Source organism: Mobula hypostoma, chromosome 6 (assembly GCF_963921235.1).
Source record: "Mobula hypostoma chromosome 6, sMobHyp1.1, whole genome shotgun sequence".
Lineage (NCBI taxonomy): Eukaryota > Metazoa > Chordata > Chondrichthyes > Myliobatiformes > Myliobatidae > Mobula > Mobula hypostoma.
The window spans coordinates 59,136,575-59,163,732 of NC_086102.1; the positions used below are offsets into that span (position 1 = coordinate 59,136,575).

The 27,158-nt window shown below is 41.6% G+C and overlaps 1 long non-coding RNA gene across 1 annotated transcript in view; it reads right to left on the bottom strand.

Moving 5' to 3' along the window:
* The window catches only part of LOC134347551 (uncharacterized), a 47,147-nt gene that overhangs the window by 6,175 nt on the left and 13,814 nt on the right, over positions 1 to 27,158 (bottom strand). Inside the window, exon 2 of the long non-coding RNA XR_010018185.1 lies at positions 12,721 to 12,920. This is a non-coding gene — a long non-coding RNA (uncharacterized LOC134347551). The remainder of the gene's footprint in view (positions 1 to 12,720; positions 12,921 to 27,158) is intronic.

Here is a 27,158-nt window from a genome sequence, read left to right on the forward strand (position 1 = left end):
CATCTCTAAGTCCCATTTGATGGTGAAAAGTTCCTTGTTTCTTACTACATAATAGTGCTGTGTAGAGTTGAAACTGCACAATAAGAAGGCACAAGTTAGTTTCTTCCTACCTGGTCCTCACATGGAGAGGATGGTCACAGCATCCACATCGGATGTGTCCATCTCTACCACAAAAGGTCTGGAGGGTTTTCGATGGTGGAGAATTGGAGTGGCAGTGAAGCATCTCTTGAGCTCCTCAACTGCATGCTTTGCAGTAGTAGAGCAGATTATCCATGGGATAATTGCCTTGGTGAGGGAGGTGAGTGCAGTGGTGGTTTGGCTGTAGGTTCTGATGACATGAAGTTAGAGAAACCCAAGAAGATCTATAGCTCTTTGAGGGTGCATGTTCACTTACTCTAGGTCCATAGTTATACCTTGGGGTGAAAGGATGTAACCCAGAAAGGTACTGGGGTGTAGAACTGACATTTCTCTTGCAGTAGAGTTTGTTTTGGAGGAGACACTGAAGGACTAAACAGATATTACAGATGTGGTATTGGGAGTCCTTGAAGAAGATGTGGATGTTGCCTAGGTAGCCGAACACATACCTGTGTAGCATCCCTCAGAGGATCTTGTTGACGAAGACTGGACTGTTGGAATGTCTGAAAGACATATTCAAGTATTCATAGTGGCCAGTGGGTGTTATGAATGCTGTCTTCCACTCAGCCAGCACACATCAAAGTGTCTGGTGAACGCAGCAGGCCAGGCAGCATCTCTAGGAAGAGGTACAATCAATGTTTTGGGCCGAGACCCTTCGTCAGGACTAACTGAAAGAAGAGCTAGTAAGAGATTTGAAAGTGGGAGGGGGAGTGGAGATCCAAAGTGATAGGAGAAGACAGGAAGGGGAGGGATGGAGCCAAGAGCCGGACAGTTGATTGTCACTTCCACTCAGCCCCCTTGCGGATACAGATCAGGTTCTATAGGCTCCATAGATCCAGTCTAGTGAACATCTGGGTTCAGGGTGTATTTGAAATGCATTATCCATCATGGGGAGAGGGTGATTGTTTTCAATAGTGAATTTTTTGAGCCCATGGTAGTCGATGCAGGAACAGAGACCCCTATCTTTCTTTTTGACAGAGCAGAATCCTACACCATCTGGGGACTGTGATGTTCAAATGATGTCCTTTTCTCCTGCTTTGGTGATGTAGGCATTCATGGCTTGGGTTTCAGGAGTTGAGGAAGAAAGCAGACAACCTTGGGGAATGCTGGTGCCCAGGAGGAGATCGGCCATGCAGTTGTGTGCTTTGTGAAGGCGGCAGGGTGCTGATCTCTCTTTTACTGAAGGCGATGGCTGAGTTGTGGTATTCCTGTGGGAGTTTGATGAAGTTCAGTGTTTCCTCCGTCTCCACAGATTTGCAAGGTGAAGTCAGCTGGGCTTGCAGGAAAGTTGTCTGACAAGTGGGGCCTCGAACTGGATGACCAAACAAACTGACGGTTGTGACTGGAGAGTCAGGGGTAACTTAAGACTCTTTTCCAAAGATGGCCTGCCAAGTTTCTCTAGTATTTTGGATGTGTTGCTGACAGACTGTAGGTGTTAGTATTGTCCAGGTGAGCCATTGAGAATACATCTGCAGTGGACCAATGTGCTGATAGGCAAATTACAGTGGGCCCAGGCGCCTTGCTAAGCCTGGAGTTGATTCTAGCCATGACTAACCTCCCAAAGCAGTTCATCACTGTAGATGTGAGTGCACTGGACAATACTCATTAAGGCAGCTCACACTACTTGTCTTGGGCACTGGTATAATTGTTGTGCTTTTGTAGCAGATGGGAACTTCCGACTGTAGTGGTGAGAGGTTGAAAATGTCGAATAAAGAGGAGTTGGTCATGAGGCATACACCTCCACCTCTGCTTTTGAGAGACTCAACAGTCCTACCTTGATGGTGAATAGTGAACCTGTCAATGTGAATCACTGCATCCGGTACGGAAGGGTTAACCAGGATTCTGAGAAACAAAGGACTATGTGGTCCGAACATCCGTCTGATACAGAACCCTAGCTCTGAGATCATTAATTTTATTTACCAGAGACAGTACTTTGCCAGCAAGATAGTTGATGTTGGTAGTCAAAAACCTCTTTTTTTTGAAAGCACCAGTAGCTCGGAGCGGCAGGGGCATTTTTGACGACGAGTTCTTCCATTGAGGATAGAATGGCCACAGTCAGCATTATTTCTATCAATCTTAAGCAGCGATAGATTGTTCAATCACATTAACTGTACAAACCTTGGATGCAGTTGTAATTCTCAGCTGTAGCAGGCTGAAATGGGAATATTTAATCATATCCATCGAGGTGCTCTGCTTTGAATTCACCCTTGTGAAGGCACCCGGGAAGATCGTCTTGGGAAGCTGCTACCAAAATGGAGGTGCATCCTTACATTTGCAATCACAAAACACAGTATTAGACCCACTTACCACAGGAAAAAATTGATTTTTCTATTATGCTTTTGATATTTTGAAACTGTTTACTTCTTATTTCACTTCTAGGCAAAACCTGTGAAAAAGTACTTTTCCAAATTGCCGTTAACCACATAGGAATCACATAATAGTGATATTAACAGACTTCTATTGAAAAGCAGGAGTCCTGCTGTGAAAAGTAATGAACTGTCCTTGGTCTGGACAAGAAAATTTTAATTATTATGTCAAAGGTGCAATAGAGAATAAAGTAGTTGGATTTTTATTGTAAAAGCTTTCCAGTTGCTTCTGAGTTAGAGAGAAAAAAAAACTTGATGTGTGACAATATTACAATAGGCTATGTAAAATTCTTGTTGAAGTTTCATGTCCTGAAAACTGACCATCTGACAAACATCCTGCAGCATTTAAATGAAGTTGATTTCTGTCTCCCTAGTTTTTGAGGGAAAAAAGTCATTGTACAAAACAAGGTATTGCACATGCCAGAATTTTGAAATGAAAAATGTTCTGATAGAAAATCATTAGCACATATTATGAACATTTGGGCCACATCACACCAGATCCAGTCTGTGTATTGTGGTCACTTCATGTTTTAGCCCCATACTAACCTCTGTGCCGATGTAGCTACTAATAACCTTGACAATTTGTGGCTGTGACTTTTCTGTCAAATGCTGTCAAATAGCCTTTTCCATTGTTTGTTAAATGTGTCATGACATTTGGAAACTCAAGTAACTTAAAGGAATTATTTTTTAATGTTTTTAAAGCCACATTAACCTACTGAAAATATTTCCCCCCTCTCATGAGCAAGGCATTTTTTTTGCCAACAGAACTGCTGCTTACTGAATAATGTTTGATTCTGCACCATTCTCTGTAAACTTTAGTGGCTGTTGTGCATGAAAATCCCAGGAGATCAGCAGTTTCTGAGGTACTCAAACCCTATCTGGCACCAAAATTATTCTAAGGTTAAAGTCATTTAGATCAATTTTCTTTCCCATTCTAATATTTGGTTTGAACAACAAATTAACCTCTTGACCATGTCTGCATTATTTAAGTAGTGAGTTGCTGCAACATTTGCTAATTAGATATTTGCGTTAATGTGCAAGTGCACAGGTGTACTTAATAAAGTGGCTACTGAGTGTACGTTGCATTAATTGTCTGGAAGTAAAAGTGCAATGCTGCACAAATTCCACTTCATTTGTGATTTTGCAAAAAGTGTTGGTTCCAAGGCTCAGATGCTTTACCCAGAAGAGAAGAAACAAATGTAAAAAGGTCAAAACTGTGAAAACAAAAGTATGCACTTGATTAATTCAAGAATTAATGAAATGAATTAATATTATTCAATATTTTAAAAGTAAACAGTAGCAGGGTAGTTTTCAGTTTTTGGATCTTGTCCCTTTTCATTTATAAAGCCTAAACCACAAATGTCAGTGAATAAAAACACTGACAGATTCTACCTAGGGAGTATCCAAATAACCAAAATGACATGCGACACTGACAGGAGAAATTTATGCTCGTTACATTTGGAGGTGTAGAAATGACAAACAAAACCAAAGGAAGCAATGAGAATGCTGAAAGAAAGGCAGGAGGAGAGAGAGCAGCGTGCCGCGCTGTGCGCAGCCCTTCGGTGAAAAATGATATTGTATCCGTTAAATAGGGGCCGTGGACAATTCTGATTTGATGGAGATAGACATGAAAGCAGAGGAACAACTGGAGAAATTTCTGAAACGCCAGTTCGCTGCTGTTGTTACTGCGTGGTCAGGAATCTTCAGGAGGGAAGGCCTCAACATCCCCGGCTTTGCCTGCTGTTGGCAACCGAGATTGAGGTCGAATCGTTCGGACAGAGATGGCGCTCAGTACTCGGTGTCGGAGAGCTGATCGGAGGCTCGAAGTATTCGGATGCCTCAGAATCGGACTGTGGTCGGGCATGGCAAGGAGAGTTTTTCTTCCTTCTCCTGTCTGCGTGAGATGTGAGACATTTGAGAGACTTTGAACTCTTTACTGTGCTCATGGACTTCTTCATCAAGTTATGGTATTGTTGCACTGTTGTAACTATATGTTATAATTATGTGGTTTTGTTAGTTTTTTCAGTCTTGGTCTGTCCTGTATTTTGTGAAATCACACCGGAGGAAACATTGTATCATTTCTTAATGCATGCATTACTAAATGACAATAAAAGAGGACTGCATATCTTCATAATCTAATCTAATTGGTGAAGTGGATTTTGTTTAAAAAACTATGAGGGTTATATCGGCATGCAAAAATCTGTAAGGTGGGTGGAAAGGCTCAGACTTGGGAAGCTTCTATCTGTTATGGTGAAATATCCCTTCACTGCCTGCTTGTTTTGGATATGGGCAAGGAAAATTTGTAGAAAGGGAATCAAAGGAATAGTTTCATCCGTATTTTCCAACAATTATTGGAAAATGAATAAGAATAGGAAGGAAAACAAGATGGAGAGTGTGCAAAATCTGAAAGCACTTGAAATCAGCTCGGATTCATAATGTAGTTAACCAAGGCCAGAAATGATCATTTTACTTCCAGCAATCAGTCAGGGAAAACCATGCTTTTGATTGCTTCACCACATTACCATGGGTCCAATTTTCTGAGCAGTTGATATCATCTGGATTATGCTGACTAAGACTAACCAGCACTTTGAAAACCAGAGGTGCACAGTTTGAGCAACAGATGGTGGAAGTTATTGGAGAAGTTATTGCAGCTTATTGAAGAACTGGCAAAATCCAGCAAGAGTGGGCTCATTACTGTTTTTTTTGACACATCACTTATGTGTATGGTAGACAAGAGGCGGAGGGGCAGTGTGCAGGTGAATGCAAGTAAGCACTGGATGCTATGCTGAATAAAAATCAGTGACAAGATTGGTAGAGTCATTTGCATAGATGGTGATCTCAGCTTCTAAAACATATCTTGTACTTTTCACCTCCAGATGAAGACTCAGCTCAACGTATCACATGCCCAGCAAACATCGATCAACAGCCACCATATATGTTCCAACACATACTCACATGCCAATCATTGCCAACAATCTTATACCAAGAACTTAGAGCATGATCATAATGCCTATCAATTTAACCATGAAAAGTATAATGAATGACACTTACCAAACACATCCATGTAGCCTGCAGTTTAGTATTGGCCGAGAAGACAAATGGGCTACAAAGCATTGTCATCTCTCAGGCTAGCAATTTGATCATGTATTCTGAGTTGTTACTGATTTAATTGTCATCCAATAGTTCAATTGTTCCATTTAATATCAGAAAAGGTATACAATATGCAACCTGAAATTCCTACTCTCCGCAGACATCCTCGAAACAAAAGAAAAACCCTCAAAGAATGAATGACAGAAAAAAGATGCAAGCTCCCTGCTCCCCTTTCATGCACAAGCAACAGCAACTAGCATCAACTCTACCTTCTTCCCCAAATCATTCTAGCATAAAGCATCAGCATTCTCACCACACACTATGCAAGTAACAGCAAAGCTCCCAAGGAGAAACTATGGTCTATCGTCCATCAAAAATAACTATTCCCTCCAATATTTTGACATCTCATAGGCTCTCTCTGTCACTAACAAGAGGGAGACAGATATCGCTCCTTCCACGGTGACAAGGGAAACAACAGTTACCATGTCACAGTCATTCTGAAGCATTGCCTTTTTAAGTTCTCCGACTCGAGAATTGGCAAATTGATTACCACGTGCAGAGGCTCCCAACAGCTATTCCCGCTGTCTTCGATGTTCCATCTCCCACCACGCTTCAGTACATGACATTGGTGAGAATGTGTGTCCACAGGGCCATGCAGGTCCTGAAGTTGCCTGACTTCAGGCCGAACCTGGACGTACTGAAACATGGCCAATTGGTGAGCTCCAAGAATGGGAATGTGCCGTTGTGCAGAACCAGTTTTTCAGTACCTCTGTAGATCAAAGATCCTGATGGGACACCTGTCACCCTTAAAAGGAATGATAAAGACATGCGAATAGGAAGAATTTAATTGTTTTGCTGATGAGTTGGGAGAGCTCTCCGGTGCCATCTTTAGCTTTGCCCAGCACCCAGTAGTGTTATTAGGTAGAGTTACAAAGTCTTAATTTAATGATGATTCAAAGAAGTAAGTCTCCAATGTCTTATTGGCTGAAGCAAAGATCCTGACAAATCTGCACATAAGAAGGAGATTGAAAATCCGATTCAGTGGTGCCACAACTACAACCTCTCAAATAATGACAGCAAAACCAAAGAGCTAATATTGAATATAGGAAGGAAAAATAAGGGGTCCATGAGCCAGTGCTCATTAGGATATTTGGGGTGGAAAGTGTCATTAACTTTAAATTCCTGAGACAAGTACGTGAGTGCCATTTCAAAGAAGGCATGGCAGTGCCTCTACTTTCTTAGAAGTTTGCTCAGATTTGGCATGTCGTATAAAACCTTGACAAACTTCTATAGATCCTGACTGGTTGCATCATCACCTGGTATGGGAACAGCAAAGTTCAAGAATGGAAAATCCTACAAAAAATAATTTATACAGCCCAGTCTATCACAAAAAAAGCCCTCCCCTCTATTGAATATTTCTGCCATGAGTGCTGGCACAGGAAAGTCCCATCCATCATCAAGGACCACCACCATCCAGGCCACACCCTGTTCTCACTGTTACCATCAGGACAGAGGTACAGGAGCTTTAGGTCTCATACCACCAGGTTCAGGAACTGTTATTACCATCAAGCTCCTGAACCAGCATGGATAACCTCACTCACCACAATAATGAACTCATCTCTGAACACAATCTCTGGACTCAAAAACTCATGTCCTTAGTTTTATTTATTTATTTTTTATTTATTGTATTTGAAAAGCTTATCTCCTTTTGCACATTGGTTCCATATCAGTCTTTATTTGTTTGTATCTTTCATTGATTCTATTGTATTTCTTTGTTTGACTTTGCGTTCCTGGAAGACAATCAATCTCAGGGTAATATATGGTGACATATGCAGTACATACTTTGATAACTTTTCAAATTGTGACTTATCAAGAATCTACAGAATTGCCAATCATGGCGATAAATTCCACAGATTCACCACTTTCTAGGTAAAGAAATTCCTCTTCATCTCTGTTCTAAATGGATGTGCCTCTATTCTGAGGTTGTGTCTCGGGTCCTAGACTGTCCCACTATAGGAAACACCTTCTCCACATCCACTCTCTAGACTTTTTAACATTTGATAGGTTTCAATGAGATCTCCCTCGTTCTTCTAAATTCTAGTGACTATTGGCCGAGAGCCATGAAACACTTCTCATGTGATAATCCTTTCATTCCCTGAATAATCTTCATGAAACTCCTTTGAACCCTCTTCAATGTCAACACATCCTTTCTTGGATAAGGGACCCAAAACTGCTCACAATACTCCAAGTGAGGCCTTGCAAGTGCTTTATAAAGCCTCAGCATTACGTCCTTGCTTTGATATTCTAATGATCTCAAAATGAATGCTAATATTTCATTTGCCTTCTTCACCAGTGTCTCAGCCTGCAAGTTAACATTTAGGGAATCCTGGACAAGGAATTTCAAGTCCTTTTGCACCTCAGATATTTTAAATGCTCTCCCTGTTTAGAAAATATTCTATGCTTTTATTCCTTCTACCAAACTGAATGACCATACACTTCCTGACCCTGTATTCCATTAGTCATTTTGTTGCCTATTTTCCAATCTGTCTAAGTCCTGCTACAGCCTCTCTGCTTACTCAACTACCTGCTCCTCCATCTCTCTTCATATTATTGGCAAACTGGCCACAAAGCCATCAATTCTATCATCCAAATCGTTGATATATAATGTAAAAAGAAGTGGTCCCAAAATCAATTCCTGTTGAACACCACTAGGTACCGGCAGCCAATTAGAACATGCTCCTTTTATTCCCACTCTTTGCCTCTTGCCAATCAACTAATGCTCTATCCATGCTATTATCTTTCCTATAATAACATGCATCTTAAATTGCTAAGCAGCCTCATGTGTGACACCTTGTCAAAGTCCTTCTGAAAATCCAAGTACACAATATCCACCAATTCTCCTTTTTCTATCCTACTTGTTATTTCCTCAAAGAATTCCAACAGATTTGTCAGGCAGGATTTTCCCTTAAGGAAACCATGCTGACTTTGGACCATTTTATCATGTGCCTCCAAGTATCCTAAAACCTTATCCTTAACAATCAACTTCATCATCTTCCCAACTACTGTGGTCAGACCAACTGGCCTATAATTTTCTTTCTTCTGTCTCTCTCCCCTCTTGAAGAGTGGAGTGGCATTTACTATTTTAAAGTCCTCTGGAGCCATGCCAGAATCTAGTGATTCTTGAAAGATCATTACTAATCCCCCACAATCCCTTCAGCTACCTCTTTCAACTTTGGCATGTATCTATCTTGCACTTTCTGAACAGCTCAGAGAATCTTCAGCCGTTGCTGCTCTGCCGTCATCCCAATACTGCCCCCTTCCAATCAACTTTGGCCAGGTCCTCTATCATGCCTCTGTAATTCCCTTTACTCCACTGTAATGCTGAAACATCTGACTTTAGCTTCTCCCTCTCTAAATGTAGGATGAAGTTATCATATTATCACCAACTCCTAAGTTTTCCTTTACCTTAAGCTCTGTAATCAGATCCAATACATCATTTTATGTAATGGTGCAGCTCTATAAAACTCTGGTTAGACCACACTTGGAGTACTGTGTCCAGTTCTGGTCACCTCACTATAGGAAGGATGTGGAAGCATTGAAAAGGGTACAGAGGAGATTTACCAGGATGCTGCCTGGTTTAGAAAGTATGCATTATGATCAGAGATTAAGGGAGCTAGGGCTTTACTCTTTGGAGAGAAGGAGGATGAGAGGAGACATGATCGAGGTGTACAAGATAATAAGAGGAATAGATAGAGTGGATAGCCAGCACCTCTTCCCCAGGGCACCACTGCTCAATACAGGAGGATATGGCTTTAAGGTAAGGGGTGGGAAGTTCAAGGGGGATATTAAAGGAAGGGTTTTTACTCAGAGAGTGGTTGGTGCGTGGAATGCACTGCCTGAGTCAGTGGTGGAGGCAGATACACTTGTGAAGTTTAAGAGACTACTAGACAGGTATATGGAGGAATCTAAGGTGGGGGCTTATATGGAAGGCAGGGTTTGAGAGTCGGCACAATATTGTGGGCCGAAGGACCTGTACTGTGCTGTACTATTCTATGTTCTATGTTCTATTCCCAAGTGGGCTAAACTAGAATCTGCTCTAAAAAGCTATCTTGTAGTCAGTCTACAAACTCTCTCTCTTGGGATCCAGCACCAAACTATTTTTCTCAATTTATCTGCATATTGAAATCCCCTGAGAATATTGTAACGTTATCCTTTTGACATGCATTTTCTTTCTCCCATTGTAATTTGTAGCCCACATCCTGTCTACTGTTCAGAGGCTTGTATATAACATCCCTCAGGGTTTTTTCACCCTTGCAGTTCCTTAATTCTACCCACAATGACTCTGCATCTGCTGATCCTATGTTTTCTCTTTCTAAAGATTTGATTTCATCTTTCACCAATAGAGCCATGCCACCCCTCTACCAAATTGCCTGTCTTTTTAATACAATGTTTATCCCTGAATGCTAAACTCACATCTGTAATCTTGCAGCCATGACTCAGTGACATCCACAGTCATGCCTACCTATCTCGAACTCTACAAGATCATCGGCCTTACTTGTATACTGTATGCATTAAAATATAGCACCTCCAGTCCTGTACTCGTCACTATTTTCAATTGTGTCTTCCTGTTACACTGCAACTCAATCCACTAACTGCAATTTCGCCCTATCATCTGCCTGTCCTTCCTTGCATTCTCACTGCCTCATCATCAACCTTATCACTCAGTTTCCCATCCTCCTGCCAAATTAGTTTAAACCCTCCCCAACAGTTTCAGCGAACTTGCCCACTAGGTTATTAGTCCCCCTCAGATTCAGTTGTAACTTGTCCCTTTTTTACTGGTGATACCTTGCTCAGAAGTGTTTCCAATGATCCAGAAATCTGAAACCCTTCACCTGCACTTGTTCCTCAGCCACGCATTCATCTGCCAAATCATCCTATTGTTACCCTCCCTGTTGAGTGGCACATACAGCAGTTACTAGCCAGAAGGTCCTGCTTTCTACCCAGCTCCCCAAGTTCTCTCTTCAGGACCTCCTCCCTTTTCCTACCCATGTCATTGTTGCCATAATGTACCAAGACTTCTGGCTGCTCATCCTCCCCCTTTAGAATGCCGTGGGCCTGATTCAAGATGTCTCTGACTCTGATACCTGGGAGGCAGCATACAATCTGGATATCTCTATTGGATCCACAGAATCTTATGTCTAATCTTCTAACTATGGAATCCCCTATCTCTTCTGCAGTTCTCTTCTCCCCTCTTCCCTTCTGAGCCACACAGCCAGACTCAGTGCCAGAAACCGGATTACTGCTGCTTCTCCCTGGCAGGTTGTACCCCCAACAGTATCTATTATTGAAGATATTGGCCACGGGGTACTCTGCACTGACCACCCATTTCCTTTTCCTCCACTGACAGTCACCCAGGTACCTGTCTCCTGCAACTTAGGAGTGACCACTTCCCTGTAGCTCCTATCTCTCACCTCCTCTGTCTCTCAAATGAGCAGAAGGTCACTGAGCTGCAGCTCCAGTTCTTCAACATGTTCTCTGAGGAGCTACAGCTCGGTGCAACTGGAGCAGATGTGTTTATTCAGGAGGCTGGAGGTCTCCTAGAATTCCCACATTTTACACAAAGAACACAACACAGCCCCTGGAGCCTTCATCCCTGCACTAACTACATATGTACCAATAAAGAAGAAGAATCTTACCAGATATTTATCTTGCCCACAACCTGTTCTTGCCAAAGCCTGGTGAGCCAAAGCCTCCGCACTCCAGCAATTGTCATGATACAGTGGGAATGATTGCATACCAGCTTTATGTTCAAGCAGAGAACAACCTTGCAATTGTAGAATATTTTAGGGTTGCATGCGAAACTCACAATGATATAAGTGCAGTGATGTAAGCATATCCTGTATCACTGTGAATCTGCCTTTTGTTGGCGTTGCTTGTTCAGTCACTGCCATGAAAATTAAGATGAATTTTGTGCTGCTGGAATATAGAGCGTCTCTGATCACCCTAATACAGCAGTGCTCTGTAAATGAAGAAATATTGCAGCTATAGTCTATTCGAGATGGCAGTGAGTCAGAAACATAAGCTATGAATAGAGAAAAAAGTTCTCATCTTTTGACTGGACATGTTGCAGCCCCCTGCCCCCAGATTCATTACTAAATTCATACATCTATATTTTCTTCCTTATGTCAGAAATAATCTGTTCTGATGTAAGGGCATCCACCTTAACCGATATTTCTCTCTCCACAGAATTTGCTCATTTACTAGATATGCTTTACTGTATTCTCATTGGTTTCAAATTTCCAGCAGCTGCTCAGTTATCACATTTTCAGTATGTTCTTCTCTTTTGTTTCTCTCACCAATTGCCTCATTTGTCTATTCACCAACATGTCCTGAAGGAGGACTGTCTGCTTAGTAGATTCCCATTGTTCTCACCCTTATTTTCTCAATTCTCTCATTCTGGTATTGGGTCACTGACCTAAAACAGTTTTTTTCCTTTTGACGTTACTTAACCTGCTGAGTATTAGAGCATAGAGCATAGAAAGTTACAGCACATCACAGGCCCTTCAGCCCACAATGTTGTGCCGACCATGTAACCTATTCTTGAGACTGCCTAGAATTACCCTAGTGCACAGCCTTCTATTTTTCTAAGCTCCATGTACCTATCTAAGAGGCTCTTAAAAGACTCTATTGTATCTATGTCCACCACCACTGCCGGCAGTGCATTCCATGCACCCAACACTTTCTGTGTGAAAAACTTACCCCGACATAACCCCCTTGTGTTAGCCATTTCAGCCCTGGGAAAAAGCCTCTAGCTAGCCACACGATCAATGTCGCTCATCATCCTATACACCTCTATCAGGTCACGTCCCATACTCTGTCACCCCAAGGAGAAAAGGCCAAAGTACACTCATAAGGTACGCCCTCCAATCCAGGCAACATCCTTGTAGATCTCCTCTGCACTCTCTCTATAGTATCCACATCCTTCCTGTTGTGGGGTGACCAGAACTGAACACAGTACTCCAAGTGGAGTCTGACCAAGATCTTATATAGCTGTAACTATATAACTTATTTTCAGCATTTTCAGTTTTTATTTGTCAATTAAGTTCCCATTGATAACAAGGTTCAGTACCTGTTGTGCAGCTGCAGCATGTAACTTTCTCCTCAATAAAATAGAATTCCCACTTGCATTGCTCCTTGATGAGAAGTGCAGAAAACATTTTCCCGAACATCCTCAAGGCAAGTGACCTCATCCTGAGAGCCCCTTCCGCTCCTTTCTCTTCTCTCAGATTTCTCTGTTTTGGGTGCTCTCTCATCGTTCTCCCTGAGTTACTGAAATCCCAAGAGAATACTAATTAAACATCTGTTTGAGAATAAAAGGGCTTTGTTGAAGTCTTGACTGCAGATGCATAATCCTTGACTCTACTTCACCAGAGACTTTACAAACTGTAACAAGGCCTAGAGGCATGAAATGGTAGCCAAAACGAGACAATAATTGATTTGCAGTGATTGATGACCCTTCAGAAGAGTGCATCTTTTCTTGATGCTAAAATTGGGTCCTCCATGCAAGTAGAGCATATGGCGGTAACTACATTACTGTTGTTGCAACACTGTATTACAATTGATGATGACCTTGATTAATGCATTAAAGCACATGATCTGCAGGCTTCTAGGCTTTGAGAACACCATATGCACTAGCACCCATCTCAAGATGCTGGTCTTTGTGACCTGCACACCAATTTGAAATAACATTTATTCCTTTACCATCCAAGCACTTTATTAGGTACACCTGTATACCTGCTTATTAATGCAAATATCTAATCAGCTATTCAATGGCAGCAACTCAGTGCATAAAAGCATACAAATGTGACCAAGAGGCTCAGTTGCTGTACAGATGAAGCATCAGAATGGGGAAAAATGTGATCTAAGTGATTTTGACCATGAAATGACTGCTGGTGCCAGATGGGGTGGTTTGAATATCTCAGAAACAGCTGATCTCCTGGGATTTTCACACACAACAGTTTCCAGAGTTTCCAGAGAATGGTGGGAAAAACAAAAAAAAACAAACATCCAGTGAGTGTAGTTGTGTAAGTGAAACCGCCTTGTTAATGAGAGAGGTCAGAATAGGTAGAATGCTTCAAGGCAAAAGTAACTCAGATAACACGTTACAACAGTTGTACAGAAGAGCATCTCTGAATGCACAACATGTTGAATCTTAAAGTGTGTGGGCTACGACAGAAGAGGGCCATAACCATACACTCGGTGACCATGTAATGTTTATCTATGACTCTTTACACTCCCAATCCAGGACAAGTAAACTGAAAGATGCTTTTATGACACCTAAGCTGGTCAGGAAAGATAAATTTCCTTAGTGCAGAATATAAGATTATTATAAACAATACCTTTCTTCTACAGAAAATGTTGCAGGTTGTTAACATGATTACTGAGAAGAAAGAGACACCAGCTCAAGCCCAGCATAAAATCATCAGGAATTCTCACAGTTTTAGAATTAGATATAGAAGGTGGCATTATGCTGGGTACCAGTGGAAGGCATTATGCTGTTAAACAACATGAAGGTCAGATTGGATTTCAAAAATAAAAGCACTGACTGAGGATTGGATTGCTGAACACTTGTTGCCTGCCAGTGAATTTAAAACTTACCTACATGAGGTTCAATAATCCTGCACAATTTATCTTCAGTTGCATCATTCACTTACGTATAATTTATATCAGCTCCGGTGGGATCATGTCAGCCATTATGAAAATGAAGTGACTCATTGCATTCTTTGTACTAAAAGGACACACATTTCAGGGAGAGAAGGAAAGTTTATGGGAGGCAAGTTTTTTTTTACACTGAGAAAGATAGGTAGAATGTGTAGGAAGGCTTTTAATAGACACCTCAATATTCAGGGAGTGAAGGTATATGAATTATACACAGGCAGAAAAGACTTATTTGAAATTGGCATTAAATTCAGCACAGATATTGTGAGCCACAGGGCCTGTCCTGGAACTATATTGTTCCATGTTTTATGTTGTAAGTAATAGCTATTCAAAGTTACTAGGAGTCGGATTTTGGTGTGTGCACTGTCATAGGTTGTTCTATTAAGGAATTAAGATATACCTTTGTCACATATGATCTGCTTGAATAGTTGTGTCAGATATAGGACACAATTAGGTTCCCATTTAATTGAACAACTCAAGAATTGAAGTGGAATGCTTAACTTCTCCTTACCACCTGGCTCCCTTTGGGGAAGCAACAAGATCATTTCACAGGATAAAGGAGGCACCAAGAAAATGGATTATGGCAGGTTCATGAAAAATGAACATAAAATATCAGCAAAATTTTCCTCCAAATCTTTAGAATCACACAACTAGAAATATTCCTGCTGAAATATTAATTGGTTTTGGCCTGCACAAAGTTTTGGTCTGCACAATACACAGATTGGAATTTCCAGCAACTCATGGAAGAGCAGATGGGATATGAGGGAGATAGTGGACCTGCATGGGAATGTGATTTATCGAGTGGAAGTTGGTGACATATTCAACAAAGTTCATTAAACATATATACCCAGGACACGCCATGCTGAGGACGATGGCAGAAAAGCTGTTGAGGTTGTAGATGTTTGCCTCGCAATTGGTCAAAAGAAGTCAGTTTGTGATTTTGCTGATGAGACAACATCATTGATTCCAAGGTGGATGAAACAACAACATTAGAGGAACATAAGCTGAATATTAGACATCTCTCCTGTATTAGTTCTAATTATATCACAGACTTTTCAAATGGTTACAGATTTCCGATTTGATTTGAATGATCTAGAGTGCTCTTGCATAGATAACTGTTAACTGTGAAACAAGAAGAGAGACCCATGAAAGGAATACCTAGAAAGTAAGAGAAAATGTCAGCGCTAATTCTCTACCAGAAATTTGGGATGGAGTTAGGGGTGATGGGAAGAAAAAAAACTCCTCAGCCATCTATACACCAATTCCTTTTCTCAATGGATTCTATTGAATATGAAGCTAACTGGTTGGCAACTAGATCCCAGATTACACTGAAACAGAAAATAATGGAAATATTAAGTGAGTCAGGAATCACCTGTGGAACGAGAAACCAATTTCCACTGATTTGTCTATATTCTGCAATGTTAACTCTGCATCACTTTCCACAGATGCTGTCTGACCTATTGGTGAAGATTCCAGCATTTTCTGCTTTTATTTTGGATTTTGAGCATATGCAGTTTTTCTTTATAACTTCAGTCAATGTCCTGTAGGTCTAAAGACAACAGATTCTGCAGATGCTGGAAATCTTGAGCAACACAAACAAAGTGCTGGAGGAACTCAGCAGGTCCGGCAGCATCTATGGAAAAAGAGTGAACAGTTGACGATTTGGGCTGAGACCTTTCCTCAGGACTGAAAAACAGATGAGAAGTTACAGCAAGAAGATCTTGAGAGCAGATGTAGTGGAGGTGGAGAAAATGAGGGAAGGGGATGGCAATTTGACAAGTGACAGGGTGGGAAGGAGTCTAGTCCAGGTAACTGTGAGAGTCTGTGGGCTTATAATAGACATCAGTAGATAAGCTGTCTCCAGAGATAGAGACAAAGAGATCAAGAAAGGAGCAGGAGGTGTTGAAAATGGACCAGGTAAATATCAGGGCAGGGTGGAAGTTAGAGGCAAAGTTGATGAAGTCGATGAGCTCAACATAGGTGCAGGAAGCAGCCCCAATGCGTTCGTTGATGTAGCATAGGAAAAGCTGGGGAGTGATATTGGTGTAGGCTTGGAACATACACTGTTCCACATAGCTGGGACCCACACCCACACCCGTAGCCACACCTTTGGTTTGGAAGAAGTGGGAAGAGCAGAAGGAAAAATTATTGAGAGTGAGGACTAGTTCTGCCAAGTGGAGGAGAGTGGTGGTGGAGGGGAACAAGTTGGGTCTGTTGTCTAGAAAGAAGTGGAGAGTTTTAAGGTCTTCCTGGTGGGGGATGGAGATACATAATGACTGAACATCCATGGTGAAAATTAGATGATCAGGGCCTGGGAATTTTAAGTCATTGAAAAGATCCAGAGCATGTGAAATATCACGGATGTAGGTAGGAATGGACTGAACCAGGGTGGATAAAACAGAGTTAAGTTATGCTGAATGGGGCAGGAACAACTAGAAACAATGGGTCTACCTGGACAGGCAGGTTTGTGGATCTTGGGTATGAGATAAAAATGGGAGGAGTGGGGTAATGGGACTGTGAGTTGGAGGCAGTGGATGAGAGACTTCCAGAGTTAATAAGGTCATTGAGGGTGCAGGTGACAATGGCTTGGTGCTCCTTTGTGGGGTCCTGTTCAAGGGGTAAGTAATAGGAGGCGTCTGAGAGTTGTCGTCTGGCCTCAGCAAGGTAGAGGTCAGTCTGCTAGACTACTACAGCACCCCCCTTATCTGCTGGAAGAACTCAGCAGGTCAGGCAGCATCTATGGAAGGGAATACAAAAATCGATATTTCAGACCTCACTAGGCTGCATTGCAATATTAACTATGCCTTAAGTTAAGAAATCATTAGGACTTCTATCTGGGTAAACACCACTATGAAGTGTGTTATAAAGCATTACTCTACCAATACTCAGTGTTGGCTTGAGAAATAGCACCACACTTTAAATCTAAGCACATTCAAATCTCTGGATTTATTAGAGAATTTCAGATAACTACCCTTTATCTCCTCTACAAATGCAGCCGTACCTCTCTTGTACAATTTAGTTTATTTTGTTTCTGTACTGCTTCTAAATATCATATTGAAAATTTGATGCATTAATAATTTTGGTCTGCTCCCTATTACTGTCATCCCATCTGTTGTATCCACCTCTTCACTCTCTGCAAACTAAGTCTTAGTTTTGTACTTTTCCAGTTCTGATGAAGATTTCTTGATCCAAACCATTAACACTACCTTTCTCCTATGGAAGTTGCTTAAACTCAAACTAATGGTTTCATAATAGTCTTAATGCTCCCATGCTTTAATTTGAATTGTGTTGTTTGGCTCCTTCTTCAGGCATGCTGCCTGGTCACATTTAGTCAACAAAGCCTTGCATCAAGTTAAGATGAAACATAATTTCCATTTTGAAACTCAATTCTAATTCCTTACTTAGTCCAACTAATTAAATAAGTCAATGACAAGGTAAAACTAGATAAAAGTATAATCAGTTTTTGTCACACTCCTGTGGCGATTGTAATTGAATTGCCACAATGACCAGGATTAAAGTTCATCGTATTTAGTTTCTGTAATGGAAATTTCAATAATGAAATTCCAGTGGATAAAACACGTAGAATCTTTCATGGCTAAGTATGGTTTTCTATTTGTAAATAGACAAGAAGCTGTTTATGTATTCCTGAAACTTATAAGAGGTACTCTTGCACTTGTGCATGTGTGTTGAGAACAGCTGTTACACAACTCGACATGATAATCATAATAATGAATATTGAGCCTAATTTCCCTCACTGTTTAATAAGTGTAACCTTCACAACAGGATTTTAAAGTCTCCATTGTTTACATGCCAAGGACAAAATAACATCTTTCACTACATGTAAAAATGAGGTAAATCTACCTGAGGGCTGTATTAAATATTGAAAGCTTTCAAATGACTGCTTTGGTTTTCATGACAAGTTCTTGGTTGAATACATTAGAATGTCCCAGTACAACCTTTTGCAAATAATTAAAAAATCCAGTGACCTGGTGTAATGGACCAAAATAAATAAAAGTTTAATGCCAATTAAAAGTGTCTACCTGCCCCATTGTTAACTTCCTGGAACGTCTACCTGGAAAATTTTATCTTCCCAAGTGCATGCCTTAACTAGTCAAATTATTAATGAGTGGATACCATTGTGTCTGTATTTACTTCTTTCCAATTAATTAAATTGAGAGTGCAAGGGCAGTCCTTAGTTACAGTGTCATTTAGTGTGAGTGGAAGCTGGCATAGTACAGGTATGGAGGTACAGCCCTTTACTCATTGAAAATATTGGTACATAATGATCCCTTCCTTCTATTTGCACATCTTCCTTCTCTTCATCCTCTTTTCCTCATTCTGGTGACCTTGATGTCTCTGATTACCCTTACACAGTATCTTCTTTGTATCTCATTGGGCTTCCTGCTAACTGATCTAATGCATGAAACTCTCCGTTTTGACCAATTTTCTTTAAATCCTCCTCTGTAGACATAAAGTCTGTCCGATGACTCCTTTATTCAAATTCTTATGACACTTCCATGCTATTTTTAGTCTTTCACTGACCATCTGACATGTATCTCAATATAATTAATGTGTGTTTTTCAAAAGAAATCAACAGTAGAGGAAATCCAGTACACGCTATGAAATCTCCAACCCGCAATATTCAGATTACCCATCAACTGCCAAACATTGCAAAATTTAATAAAAAAAAAAGGACTTTGGAGAGGTTTCTTCTAAAATTCTATCAAATTCATGCCTCTTTTATTCCCCCAGTGTTATCATGTCCAGAGAGCTTTTCCTGGCTTCTGAAAACAAATCTTTTTTTTCCCCAAAGCTGCTTTAAAAAGAAATCTTTTCAAAAATACTGTGAAAACACAAAACTTCCTGAGGTCCAAAACAGCAGCACATCTTATGAAAATGTCTACCAAGCACCAGAGCCCATGGTAATATATTAAAATCACAGACTGATAACCATTGAATATTCTAACATTCTTGTTCTTTATACAGCTAAATCCTGTTTTGTTAGATTTTAGGACCCATCTTTGTGATACTGCCTTCCTTCACCTTTTGACATTACTGCCAATTTTTCTTCAGGTGCTTCCATGCGTATTTTTCCACATTTGTGTTAAATATTTGTCATTCCTGACGATAGCTGAGTGTGCATGGACTTAGATCCAAAAGACTGCCAGAATCTTAATGAACATTATGTGTGTTCATTTGGAAGGACTATGACAAAGGAAATATCAGAAATTGTGCAGATTTTTCCTCCAGAACATAGCCGGAAAAGTCAGTTGGAATGTACAGACATAGACAGAGGTAATGCAGGTTGGGTTCAAAGCTTCCTTAAAATTACTCTCCAAGGGTGAGCAGCCCAAGATATGTTTCTGGGAGTTATTCAGATTTTCAATATTGTCTGCTGTAGGAGGTGGTCTGAGATGGACTTGGGAGATGTATGTTATAGGAAGCTAGCTCCAATAGTATACTTTGGATTTTTCAAAGCAAGTAATGCTGTGTGAAGAGTGATTGGACAATATATTGCTGAGAACGGTCACATTGAGTGGAACGAGATACATGAAACGGCTAACAGAAAAATCTGACTTGACCTTGAGAGTCATTGCATGGCCAATGCAAAAATGCCTTTCTTGTTAGATGATTGGGTAATTAACAATCAGGATCTTTTCAGGACCTTGTCGTCAGTTGTACAAGGACCTTCAGGATAGGTGTTTCTGCATCATAGTGAGAGAATTGGCCAAAATATTGAAGGCTTACCTCCATTACCAGGGTAGAGGATATAAATGAATGTAGCATTTGTCACTGTGCCAAGCCAGAAGGTGGTGAGAGGTCTTATTCTATGAAGACCACTTCAAGTGGGATTCTCAGTGATGTCAAATGTTATAGCCAACATTCTATCAAGAAAAGTTTTTTGTCTAATCTTACAGAGGTGCAAGAACAACTGTACTGGATGGTGGGTGGGCAATATATGTAAGACAGTGGAGGATTTAATCATAATGTTTTCTTTCCCAAGTCCTAAGAAAGTCTGGCTGTTCATGCCAATATATAGTTAGAAAGACCAGGGATGTATATAATAATTTTGCAATATTATTCTGCCTAGATACTTAAATTCTGTCTTTCTCCATAGAAAGGGTCATTTTCTTATAAATAAAAATATATCATGGGAAAATTTCAGTAAAAGAACCTCCCATTTAATTGACCTAGAAACGTTTAAAAAAAGATTGAAGTACCCCAGAACAAAGTGGCGAAAGGGTCTGAGAGCAGCAATTGGATTTGGATTAAAAGGAAAGACAACAACTGGGCTGCAAGATGAAGACAGGAGGGTATGGAACTGAGGGGGGTGTATCTGGGACACCAGGTAGTACTGCTGAACCCTCTGGAGACATCGTGGGCTTATCAACGAAACGTCAAAGAAGGAGGGTTCCCACCTGATGACCTTAATGACGTACCTACCCTCCCTCCTTGTCACCACCCCAAGCCCACTGCCAACATCGAGAGTGCCAACTTACCATAGGAATTGAAACATCAAGTCCTGGTAGCTCTACTGATCTTCTGGGAGAAAACCAGTGACTGCTGTGAAAGTGCAGCTGACAACAAGGGAAAGACCGTGTGACAGCTGGAGAGACAGCTGACAGGAGGAAATAGACCCCAACGGGGCTGTTATGGGCTAGCTACCCATAACAGCAGGCTCCGTCACCCTATCAGGGCACAAGAGCCACCCTCACTTGGCTATGGAAAGTTTAAAAAGAAGTATACCCCCTGAGTCTGTGAGAGCGGGAGCGCAAGAAGACTCTCTGACTGATCTCCTGGTAATGAACCTTGGCATGGACACGACAATGAATCAAGAAAGTGGCAATACTCTTGAGAAACCAGCAGCTGGACATGTTCTTCAGACCTGTAGGTGTGGCTGGAATAAAGTAACATCAACTTGTGGTCTAAAAATTCATCAAGGTCAGAAGAAATGCTTGAAAATCTCCAAACCAGGGCCCCGCATTGACCAGATTCTGTTAAGAGGAAGGCCAAATCAGTCGGATGAAACTCAACGGCAGGAACAAACCCACAGTCCACAGAGTATCAGCACCCTACGGGATGTGGAAGAAGTTTCAGGCACAAGCAGCAGTCAAAGACACGGCCAGGCACATCGTAAAGCAGAGAATGTGCAAGGACGTAAGCCGTTGGTGAAATGACCAAAGTCTAACAGCAAGGAGTGAGAAACCATCAATGCAGATGTGAGCCTGATCGTAAGTGGCATCAAGGGACCAGCAGAAAAGAAGTTGGAGAGGATGGGTGACCTGATCTACAGCTACGGAAAGCAGAAATTTGGAGTGAAGGAACAAGTCAGCAGGAAAGATATGCCTTCTCCCTGCAAATCCCGTCGTCTCCAGGAAATCCAACGACTTGTTAAAAAAAAAGACGCCTGAGGAAGGTGTGGAAAAAAGTAACAGTAGAAGAAAGGGAGGGCATCAACCTCCTTCAAGAGGACCTAAAACAAAGGCTCTCGAAGCTGTGCAGAGCAGAGAATTTAAGGAAACGATGTTTAGTGCGCATGCGCCGGTCGTGCATGCAGCCTGTTACAGCTGTTCCAGACCAGTATTCTTACCTTTTTCTTCTTACTTTTTAACTTACGTTATGCTTTGTTTTTTTTGCACGGTAACACGTCGAAGCTGCACCCTCTCTAACATGCTGGTAGAGAGAGTTTTATTTGGGTTTTTAGCACTGGAAATAGTTACATTCGGACACATCTCATTAGTGGGACAGAAGCATGGTAGCATTGTGTATTCCAGGGACCAGCTGATTGAGCTTATGCCGGCCGGTTTAGTGAGCAGAGCGGTGGACACCCCCGTTGAAAACTGGAGGAAAACACACAGAGGATGCAGAGGGGGATCACAAAGTCGAGGAAAGAGGACTGGGTCGAGACAACACAGACTTATGGAGAAGAGGAGTTCGGTGGGTAATAAAATGGACGAGTTCACAGCGCTAGCCAGGCATCAGAGAACATTTTGGGAGTGCAGAGTTATGTGTTTCACTGGAACGGGGCTGCACGAGGACATACCCGATCCAAACTTCTCCATGGACAGCTTCCAGACCGTTCGGGCTGACGGGAAGAGCACTGAGAGTGGGAAGCATAAAAGAGTTGGGTGCTTACTGTTCTGGTTAACAACAGATGGTGCAATCCGGGTCATATTACGATCGAGGAACATGTTTGTAGACCGGATATTGAACTTTTTGCTGTTGGACTTTGGCCATATTCCACTGAGATATAACACTGGGCAGCACAGGAGGTCGTTCCTGCCTGTGGCCATCGAACTTGAAGCTCCTCCCGTGGAGGGTCAGACACCCTGAGCCAATAGGCTGGTCCTGGACTTATTTTCCATTTGGCATAGTTTGCATTTTGTTGTTTGATTGTTTGTGGTTTTTGTATTGCTATATTTATGCTTTATTCTTGGTTGGTGCGGCTGTAACGAAACCCAATTTCCCTCTGGATCAATAAAGTATATCTATCTATCTAAAAGAAGGAAAAAGCAAGAACAGACTTCTACAAAGATCCCTTTAAATATGTGAAAGGCATTTTCACAAAAGAGAAAAGCGGATACTTGAAAGTATCAAAAGAGGAGATTGAAAGACATCTCAGAATCATCCACACTGATAAACGAAAAAATGAACCGATACTTGTCCCAGCTGACATCCCACCAATCTCACCCCCACAACATCAATTTAACATCAGCCCTCCCAAGCTCAGTGAGGTGAAAGAGGCAGTGAAGAAGGCAAGATTGGCATCAGCGCCAGGCCCTAATGGTGTTCCGTATTGTGTCTACAAGAACGCTCCGGATGTTCTGAAATTCCTTTGGAAAAACATGATGGTTGCATGGGAAAAGCAAGTTATCCCCAAAGCCTGGAGAAGAACGGGGGGAGTTCTGATCCCAAAAGAAAAGAATTTGTCCACCATTGAACAGTTTGGCCAAATAAACCTTCTGAACATAGGGGGCAAGATCTTTTTCAGTGTGTTGGTGCAAAGACTTACAAAGTACCTGAAACAAAACCGTTTCATTGATACATCAATCCAAAAGGCTGGCATAGCAGGATTCTCGGGATGCCTTGAGCATACCAGCGTCATATGGCATCAAATTCAGATGGCTAAGAAAGAAAGAAAGGATCTGCATTTCTTGTTCCTCGACCTGGCCAATGCCTATGGATCAGTTCCTCATTCCCTACTGTGGACTGCTTTTGAATTCTTTCAGGTGCCTGCAACAACAACAAATCTGGTAAAACACTACTTCCAGGATCTGCAACATCAGACCTCACCACAGCGTGGCAACCACTGGAAGTAGGCATCATGGCAGGGTGCACCATCTCCCCATTGGTCTTTACTATGGCAATGGAGCTCATTATCAGAGCCTCAAAATGGGTTGCGAGAGGAAAAGGGCTCCAGTTTGGTCAATGGTTACCATCGATACGAGCTTATATGGACGATATAACGATACTGACGACAACTGTCCCCTGCATCAAGAGACTTCTGGAAAAGCTTCATCAAAACATCACATGGGTGACGATGAAGATGAAGCCCAGCAAGTGCAGAAGCATCTCCATTGTCAAAGGTCAAGTCACGGATCAATGATTTCGTATCGATGGAACACCTGTCCCAGCTGTTTCAGAAATGCCAGTGAAGAACTTGGGCCGATGGTATGATGCGAAGCTCAAGAGCACTGAGCAGTTTAAACAACTCAAAAAGGATACCATCATGTACATAGCTCGCATCAACAAGACCTGGCTGCCAGAAAAACTCAAACTGTGGTGCCTCCAGTTCGGCACACTCCCAAGACTCATGTGAAACAGTGGCTTGGACTTCCGCAATGCTCAAGTCCTGCTGGACTGTACGAGAACGGCAAATTGGAATTACTAATTGCAAGTCTTGTGGAAGAATTCAAATGAATCAAAGCAAGGTTGGTCATGACCCTCACTGAATCTGAAGATACTGTTATTCGAACAGCGCCCCCCTCCCCCCGTGGCAGCAGGGAGAAAGTGGACTCCATCTGAAGCCGTTCAGAGTGCTAAGTCTGCTCTTCACTTCAGGGATGTGGTTGGCCAAGTCCAACATGGGAGAGCCGGGCTCGGGCTCGTCCCAAGAGCTCCTCAGAGGCACAAGGCAACATCAGTGCAGAAGAGACGGCTCATGGTGGGAGGAGTTGAGAAGACAGGAGGAGGTAGAGCGACACACCAGAGCCGTCTCAATGGCCAAGCGGGCCAATGGACTAATTGGGAGAGCCGGGAAAAGAGGAAACTTAGCTGGCGTGACATCTGGGAGATGGAGGGATCTAGGCTAAGTTTTGTCATCAGAACCACTTATGACCTCCTACCCACACCCCAGAACCTGAACCAGTGGTGCGGAGAAGACCCCATTTGCTTTCTGTGTCAAGCACCTGCATCACTAAGGCACATTTTAACAGGATGTACCACGAGCCTCACCCAGGGGTGGTACACTTGGCGGCATAACCAAGTTCTCAGACAGCTGGCATCAATCTTGGAACAGAGGTGAATCACCACAAATGTTCTCCCACAAACATTGGCAGGAAATATCCACATCACACGATTTGTTCCAGCAGGCCAACCTCTAGAGCACCATATAACATCAAAAGATGTTAGCGTTCTGCAGGTTGCTTGGGATTGGAAAATAAACATGGACTTGGAAAAAAAGCTTATGTTTCCCCCAGACATTGCGGCTACAACACTCTGGCCAGACATGGTCCTGTGGTCCACAACAGCCAAGCTGGCATATGTTGTGGAATTGACAGTACCATGGGAAGATGGTGTCAAAGAAGCTTATGAGAGGAAAAAGACCAAGTGCTCTGAAATGGCAACTGAAGCTGCCCAGAATGGCTGGAAGTCCAAGATTTTCCCTGTAGAAGTGGGATGCAGGGGATTGGTTGCTACATCTATGACCAGTCTATTGAAGAAGATGGGGGTGAGGGGTCACTCCCTCCAACAAGCAATCAAATCCTTGTCAAATGCAGCAGAAAAAGTAGCAATTGGATTTGGATTAAAAGGAAGGATAACAATTGGGCTGCAAGATGAAGACAGGAGGGTATGGAACTGAGAGGGGTGTATCTGGGACGCCAGATAGCACTGTTGAGCCCTCTGGAGACGTCGTGGGCTTAATAATGAAAAGTCAAAGAAGGAGGGTGCCCACCTGATGACCCTGATGACATACCTATCCTCCCTCCTTGTCACCACTCCAAGCCCACTGCCAACATCGAGAGTGCTGACTTACCACAGGGATTGAAACATCAAGTTCTAGTAGCTCTGCTCTACCAAGTTAGCAATAATCTTCTAAAATCAATTCTCTTGTATGTCATGATAATTTTCAGCAGAGATTATTATTGGTTAATGAATTAGTAACAATAATTATGGACATTTTTAAGGAAAAAGGATGAGCCTTGTTGCTTATTTACATGTATTCATTGTTTTACTATTAAAGTTCAAAGTAAATTTAATATCACCATATATCTGTCACCATATACAACCCTGAGATTCATTTTCTTGTGAGCATATACGGTAAATCCAAGAAAACATAATAGTATCAATAAAAGATTACACCCAACAACATGGAGAAACACTCAATGTGCAAAAGACAACAAAAGAAAAAAAGCTAATAATAATAATAATAAATAAATAAGCAATAAGCATCGAGAACATGAGATGAATTGTCCTTGACTGTGAGTCCATATATTGTTGAGTGAAGCTGAGTGAAGTTTTCCCTTCTGGTATGAAAGTATAACAGATGCAGATTGCAATAAATGAAGATTATAGAAAACCTCTTTTAAAATGATTGATATTAATCTTTTCAAAAGACATCTAAAAATAATATCATTCCTAAATAGTATTATTATTGTATCTCCTACAGCATGTAACATAAAAAATGTGAACATGAAAAAATAAGGCAACACACACAAAATGCTGGAGGAACTCAGCAGGTCGGGCAGCATTTATGGAAACAGTTGATGTTTCGGACTGAGGCCTTTCTTCAGTCCTGAATAAATATTGACTGTTTATTTTTTACATAGATGTTGCCTGACCTGCTGCATTCCTCCAGCAATTTGTGTGTGTTGCTCTGGATTTCCAGCATCTGCAGAACCTCTCGTACTTGTGAAAATATAAGCTTTGGTGCATATTCGTAAAAGATCATGGAAAGGAAAATAAACACACATCACTCTCCCTGAGGCTTTTCATGCTGCACTAATGATGACAAATATTTTATGCCTGCTTGTGTTTGGTTGTTTTGAGAGCTATGAACTTAGCATTAGTTTCATCAGTAAGTCTGCTCCTATAACTAGACTTGACCAAGTTCATCACAGAAAATAATGACTCAAATGAATATTCATGGAGGAACTAAACTTCATACAGTATTTACCATTATTAGCACAGAATATCTGATGTTCACTCACAAATGACAGAAGTAAAATATAAACAGAATGAAGCCAATGCCAACAGTTCACTGTCCAAAAAATGATGTGTATAGAGTCTGCAAGGATTTCAACATGCAATGTCACATGTTCTCACAACTGTAAAGCTGGTGTGAGATGTTTCGTGTGAAATTATCTTACTGCTCTCGGGGTAGTACAAAATTATTCACTGCTTCACTTGGCAGTAAAGAAAATCATTATTTATCTTTTTTTGTTTTTGGCGGAGTATAAAGAATTCGGTGCCACTGCATACTGGGCACCGGTAAACTTTTTGTACATGCCAGCTTCACCACCACTGCTTGGACTAATGCAGAAGAAAAGATACCATTGGAAATTCCTATCTGATCTCAGAGAAGAGGCAATCAAATGCTGGTGAATAAAAAGGGTGGCTAAGAGCATA